We start from the raw sequence: 7798 nt of genomic DNA, 5'->3' as shown, positions 1-7798 counted from the left end.
GAATGAGGTGCCTGTATTGTTGAGTGATTTAGAGAAGTGGGGAGTACTATGGAGAGGCAAGGGATAAAAGGAAGTGGTGAGGAGTATGGTGCAATTGATGGGGTATTTAATTTCTTGAGCAAAGACACTTGAAGAGAATAGAGTTTTAGAAGAGGATAGGGTTTTAGAAGAGGGAAAGGCGGCTACTTTAGTGAATAAAGGGGAAGTATTACCTGCTATGACTTTTATGGCAAAGGAGGGAGTAAGGCCGTGAAGTTTACTGGGAAAAAGACAAGAAAATTTAATGCAGATAAAAGTAGAGAGGAAGGGGTGTGTAAGATGTATTATGAAGGGGATGTTTTACTAGGGAAAATAAATAGGGAGGGGGAAAATGACTTGATGGAGTTGGAAAATATGGGAAAAAAAGTCGTTGGAGATGATAACTCGAATGGATTGCATATGGCGGTAGTAGCAAATGAGCTACCCCGTCGAGCTTAGTGAATATCTAGAGTCTAAACTATAGTGGACTCCAGGATCTTATCCGGAGGGAGGCATTGTCTGTGATATTTTTACCACCGATGAAGTTGAGTAGCATGGAGTTTCGCATAGTTCATGATAGATTGGGGATTTTGAGGGGTTGGTAGTTGATTCGATTGGTCGTTCGGGTGGGGTAGCATTGAGGAAGTGTATTGATGTTGAGTTACGGTCAATTCAGTGCATCACATGGATGTGGTGGTTCGGAGTGGCCTTGGGGAAGACGGGTGGAGGTTAACGAGTTTTTATGGGTAGCCAAAAATATAGTTTAGACATCTCTGATGGAGTTTGCTAAATGAGTTGGCTTCGCAATCATCTATCCCTTGGGTTTTCATTGGTGCTTTTAATGAAATTCATTTTCCATTAGAGAAGCTTAGGGGTAATGATCGAGCTGATTGGCAGATGGATAATTTAGGGAGGCGGTGGATTTTTTTGGCTTACGAAATTTTAGTTTTTCGGGTTATGAATTTACTTAAGTTAATGGTAGAGAGGAGGGTGAGAATATCCAATGTAGACTTGATCGAGCTTTAGCGACAAATGAGTGGAAAATTATTTTCCCAAATGCTCGTTTATTTCATCTTGACAGAGAATGGTCCAACCATGCCCTCACTAAAATCGTGATGCAAGAAAATAATGGTGGTGAACTTGGAGAAAAACCTTTTCGATTTTAACAATATTGGCAAGTGGAGGAAGGGTGTAAGGGTAGTGGAAAATGCGTGGTTAGGCGGGTTTTCTTTGGAGTCTAAGCTGGCAATGTGCACAAGTGATTTGAAGGAGTGGAGTGCGAAGAATTTCGGGGCTACTTTTCGTGAGTTGCGGAAGAAAAGAAAAAAAACTTAAAATTTTGAATAAGGGTGGACTCACGGCTGCCAAGCTTGAAATGAGGAGAGCTCTAGTAAGGGACATTGCGTGTTTGGTACAGCACGAAGAGGTATTTTTGGAAGCAACGGTCTCGAGTCTTGTGGTTAGCAAAGGGTTGTAGGGATTTAGGTACTCTAAGCGGGATTTCATGAATCATATCCATACGCACCTAAAACAAGATCACATGCATAACGCACAAGAATCACATAATTATACTTTTGAAGTGTGATCTCCACATAGCAAATTGATTGACAATTAGGGAGAGAATAGAGCCCTGAGTGTTGCTCCTCTACTTAGTCCACAGGATTCAAATGAGCCGTCCACCATGACTAGATTGGTCTAACGAAGGAGAAACACCGCGATCACCACCTTTATGGACAACCGGCCACCACAACGAACACCACCACCACCACCACCACTACGCACGGACAGCAACGCAAGGAGGGGAGAGAGACGTGTGAGAGAGAGAGAGATTAGGGGTTATGTTTACTCATTAGGGTTTGATATAACTGATCAGTAAATTCTTATTGTCCAACCCTAGACACCTAGTCTATTTATAATCATATTATAATTAGACTAGGAAGCAACGCCCAAACTCTCTAATCTGCTCCATATGGCTGGCCACTAGAGGGAGAAGGCCCATCATGGGCCTTTTCCTCTTATGCTCAATCTAGGCCCTTGTGTGACCTTATAGGATCAGGTCAATTGGGCTTTAGACTATTTCACTAGCCCAAAGATCGTTAGTACCTCTAGCTATGATATAACGACGACCCAAAAGAACGAACTTAATTATCTCCATAATTTGATCCATTTATATATCTAGTAATTGCACTTGACGAAGACATAAAACCTTCAAGGGTAACAAAAATACTAAGTTTTTCCATTAATGAGCTTCAAGCAGGAAAGATAAAAATACCATTCATTCTTTGAAGGATGATAATGACGAGAGCCATGAAGGAGACAAAGCAATCGGTGTAGTTGGTGTGTCCTACTTTTGGGACTTGATTACTTCTTCCGATCCCTCGATGATTGAGTATGCTTTACAGGACTTTTAGAGTATAGTTAATGATGAGATAATGCTACTCTAAGGGCAACTTATATGGCGGAGGAGGTGAAAGCGGCTTTGTGGGTCCAGAGTGTATGTGCCCCTTATTCTTTCAGTCTTACTGGCATATTGTTGGTCGTGTGGTCACTAGTTCGGTCTTGTCTATTCTGTAAGGTGCTTCTATCCCTTCTTCTCTAAACATGACTTATATTGCTTGAAAAAGAAAAATGTGGACCATATGATGGATTTCAGGCTTATTGCCTATATCCTTGTGCAATGTGATTTACAAATTGGTGTCAAAGGCGCTTGCAAATCACTTGAAAGTCTTTCTGAATAAGATAATTTCAGTTAATCAGAGTGCTTTTACCTCGGGGCATTTGATTTCTGATATTATTTTAGTGGCTTTTGAAGTGTTTCATTATATGAAAATTTTGACAAACAAGAAGGGTGTTATGGCCATGAAGTCAGATATGTTGAAGGCTTATGAAAGGATTGTATGAGATTTCTTGATGTTGTTCTTGGAAAAGTTTGGTTTTAATGTTGGTTGGCGGAGTAGAGTGATATATTATGTCCGTTCGATTACTTTTTTTGTGCTTATCAATGGCCAGCCTTCGGAGGAATTTTCTCCGAAAAGGGTATCCGCCAAAACGATCCAATTTCCCCGTATCTTTTTCTCTTAGGTGTTGAGTATTTTTCTCATCTACTTCGAAGTGCCGGAGAGGTGGGAAGTTTGCGGGCAATGTGTTGCTCCTTTGGCGGGCTCTCTCCATTAGTCACCTTTTTTTTTTTGGATGACTGTTAATTTTTTCAAAAGCGTCCTTACAGGATGTGGATGTAACACCCTAGAAATTTCCTTCCTTTAAATACATGGTTTATCCTTTTAAAATACGAAATAGGAAATAACTAAGGCATTACCGCCACTGTGATAACGGCTAAGACATTTATCAAAGACACACAGCGAAAGACATTTTCAAAACCTTTCAAACCAAAGCAAAGTCTAACAATCAAACCAAAGCAAAGTTTAACAATCAAACCTACAATTTGGAACCATTGTAGGCCCTTTCAAAGCCAAACCATTAATTAAAACCAGTGTGTTTGTCTCATCAAACAATAAATAATATTCTAAGCAAATAAATCTATTCTAAAAGAAACAGAACAAGATTCGCTCTTTGCTTAACCCCCAACATGGACATGCTGCAACACCTGAAAAACTTCTCTTTAAACTGTCCCCACTACTCACCATAAGAAATGGGTCGTCGTAGGGCTAAGATAAAAACAAGGTCAAACACACATAAAACACAACAATCAGCAATGCTAAGTACATAAGCGTAAACGAAACGCACTAACATGCATTCAACCTAGCATAATTCAATTTACCTTTAGCCTTGAGTTCAACGCATAACCAAGAATATAAGGCACATGACAACTCATTTGTTTATTTATTTGATTATGCATCAAACGGGTTTTCAACCAAATCTCTGCCCCAAAGAACTGGGGTAAACTACTCTGTGATGGAGCTAACCGGGTAGGCAATAAATGTCACTTGTGAGATGACGGACGTCCTGCACATAATAATAATAATAATAAAAGGAAAATACAACGTCCTATACTCCCAGTAGAATCTATGGTTAAATATAAAACCCCATTACTCCCCCCATATGTTCATACTCAAGGTATATACGTTCCAAGAGTTTTGGTGCATAACCTCTTTCACTTTACATTGTTTACACATTTTAGACTTGGTGATGACTCTTAATCAATACAACAATCAACCAACATGAATCATTCAAGCAATCAAACATTCCAATTTAATTCTTGAATAATTAGTGACCACATTTAATTTAATGTTGAGCCCTTTTTAAAACTACCTCGGTGTAAAAACACCTTAAGCACATAAAGCACCGCAAATCCTATCCCTCGGTGTATAAACACCTTAAGTGCACGTAGGCACTGCAACATAATTTATCCCTATGTACTAAGACACTTAAATAGCTCAATTCCCATGGTTAAAGCATCAATAAAATTATATGAACCATAATAAAATTTCATTTTAATATTCTCAACTTAATTTAACATTTAGTTTAATTAAACATGCTATCAATCATGCCAATAATAAAAGTGTGGTTCTGTATCAATATTCTATCATCACCAATTCCATTAAATAATTCATTCTAACCAATCATGCTTCACAAACAATTCACCAATTTCAAACCAATTCAACAATCCATGTCAATTCACCAATTTCAACCAATTTCTAGCATGATTCTAATTTGGAACCAATTAAAATAAATCCTAACATGCTTCTACACGCTTAATAAATTCTGAGTACACGTATGTACTTCGAATAAGCTCTTAAAGTAGTCGTATACCCAAGAACACTTTCCGAACCAAGTCTCCTACATAAAGGGACAATAACACTACATCACTTACCCTTATATACACAATTTCCTACAACTTAAATTCACTTTAAATAACTTATAAAATTTGAAAATTATTTAAAAATCCTAAGTTAATCTTCTTTTTAATGGGAAATTTAACCCTCTTCATAAAAACCACGAAAGTAGTACTTAGCGACAATTTTCAGCAATATAAACTAATAAAAAAAAACCCCTTAAAACTTCTTCAAAACATACTTTTATACTTAATTATATATCAATTAGAAACAGTAAGTACACAAAAGCCTATTTGATATTAGAACTCTAAAATTCAAGTCTCTAATACTCTAAAAACCCTAGCTTATAATTTATATAGAGTGTGGATCATGTGAAAACAAGCCTATAGCTGAAAACATGAAAACGGGCAATCAGGACCGTAGATTATGACCCATCAAATCTCACGGCTGAGATTAAAACACATATCCTCCCTCAAACCCCTAACCCACTGTCCAAAATTTTCTCTCTCCTCAAACTTGCAAACCTCTTGTCTTTCTCTCTCCTCAAATCCCAAAATTGAACACAAATTGCTGGAAATTGAAGACTTTTTGTTCAAATATCGCATAAACAACCTAAATTGCTCAAATCAGGTACGTTTTTTTCCCGATTTTAATTTTTGCGATTTTTGTGATTTGATTTATGCAATTTTCAGATTTTTAATTTTCGATTTTATTTGGCAATTTTATCAAAAAAATTTCCTGCGATTTTGTTCGATTTCTTGTGTGATTTGCGTGTTTTGTTCATCAATTTTGTTTGATTTCTAGTGCGATTTTTTGACTTTTTCTCATCAAATTTGTATATTCTTTTTTCATAATTGGATTAGATTTCAGATTTTTAATTTTCGATATCATTTGGCAATTTAATCAAATTTTTTTTCTGCGATTTTATTCGATTTCTGTGCGATTTTGTGTGTTTTGTTCATCAATTTTGTTCGATTTTCACAGCGAGTTTGCGACTTTGGTCATAAATTTTTTCGACTTTTTTTTTATCAATTTTGTTCGATTTTGTTTGATTTTGCTATTTCCTGTTCGATTTTGTTCAATTTTGTTCGATTTCCTGTTTGATTTTGCTTGGTTTTTGTTCGTTTTCATTTGTGATTTTTGTTCAATTTCCTGTTCTAAATTTTCCATATCAATATTTTGCTAACAATTACCTTTTCTGTTTTCATTTGTGATTGCAGACAACTGCATAAAGACTGCGTCGCAGGATACAAGGAGCTTCACCATGGGATGCATTCTAATGCCTGCACAAATGAAATTGGTTTAAGGAGTTTTATGCGGAAAGCGATGTACTGCTTCATATGGTGTTTTAGGAGTATAAGGTAAAACATTAAGTAAGCAATATACTGATGTTAGTCATGTTACATGCTTATTGCTGAACTTATGTACTATGAGTAGTATATTTAAAATCAGGTAAAGGTTCACCAACAGACAACTGAATGGTATGCCTTTCTTGTGAAAGTTTGTAGTCTTGTACTGTGTATTAATAATGATTTGATTACTGATCTGATTTGTTTTATTTGTCCTTTGGGAGATTGTATGTATGTATTCCTTTTGCTCCTTTTTGGTCTGGCATGTAGTAGTATCTATAGGTTATTGAGTAGGCCTCTGTGGGGTTTTAATATACTAGAGTTGTTGAGGTTGTACAATGCTTTCAAGACCATTTATAGGTTGTATCTATTTTCCCCTTTAATCTCCAATAACTGTTGATACTTTATTCTCACCTTGAAATATGCAGGGTAAAGGACATGTTAGTTAAATGGTAGAAGCGTGTCTTTAGAAATTTATTTCTAGAATTCAAGTATGCTAGTTTGCGTTATTGCGAGCTCTATCATGCCTGATCTTACCTTGTCAGCTAGAGTTAGTGTAGTAACCTTCTTCAGCCTTTGTGAAGATTTATCTCTGATTGTATGATTTTTGGTGCCTGCTTGTTCAATATCTACATTTTGTTGGGATTCCTCATATACAGGTGGCTTGCTCGTATCATGATATCCTAGTATGCTTTTATTTGCCTCTGCTTCTGTTCTTGAAACGTTGATCTTGTCAAGCTTGTTTTGCTTCAGTCTGTATGATGTTGGTCTGTGATGTTGGTATGCTTTTATTGGCTGTTTTGGCATGTTGAAAGCCTATTAGCTTAATTGGTCGAGCACCATGTAATCACGGGATGTAGGCTCAAATCCTATATAGACTTTTTTAATACTTATTTTTATATTTATTGACCTCTGGGTAAATGGTGCCAAATTTACATAATTACCTGAAGTTTATATATAGTTACCTTATTTTTGATATAATGACCTTAGAATTATGGAAATTTTGTAAATTTTGTTTCAGTCACCTTATTTTTATATATAGTGACCTTTATTTTTGTATATAGTGACCTTTATGTAAATGGTGTCAAAAACTCAGTCGATATAGTTACTTTATTTTTGTATATAGTGACCTTAATGTAAATGTTGTAAAAATTGTCACGTACCCTATTTTTGTATATAGCGACCTCTATGTAAATATGGTCAAAATTGAAATAGTTACCCTATTTTTATATATAGTGACCTTAATGTAAATATTGTAAAAATTGATATAGCTACCTTATTTTTGTATATAGTTATGTTATTTTTATATATAATGACTCTATGTAAATATCATCAATTTAGATAAAGTTACCTTATTTTAGCATGTAGTGACCATTAAAACGGTTGAATTGATTATATGTAAGGTTGAAATGATCTTAGGGCTTTAGAACCGTCTGATTTTTTTTGCTAATAATGAATGGCTAAGATTGCTTGTTTTTAGTTTTCACCATAAGCTCTGTTTTTAGCGGAGCCTGCCCGTATATATATTAAACTAACTTAAAACAAATATAATAAAAAGAGGAGAGGTAACACACTGGCCGGCTAGAGGGGTGTCGAGATGGCAGCAACGGTGGGATGACGTGGGAGGGCAGCAGCTAG

The sequence above is a fragment of the Chenopodium quinoa genome, unplaced genomic scaffold (assembly GCF_001683475.1).
Source record: "Chenopodium quinoa cultivar QQ74 unplaced genomic scaffold, ASM168347v1, whole genome shotgun sequence".
NCBI classification, from domain to species: domain Eukaryota; kingdom Viridiplantae; phylum Streptophyta; class Magnoliopsida; order Caryophyllales; family Amaranthaceae; genus Chenopodium; species Chenopodium quinoa.
This window is presented reverse-complemented; position numbering follows the sequence as displayed.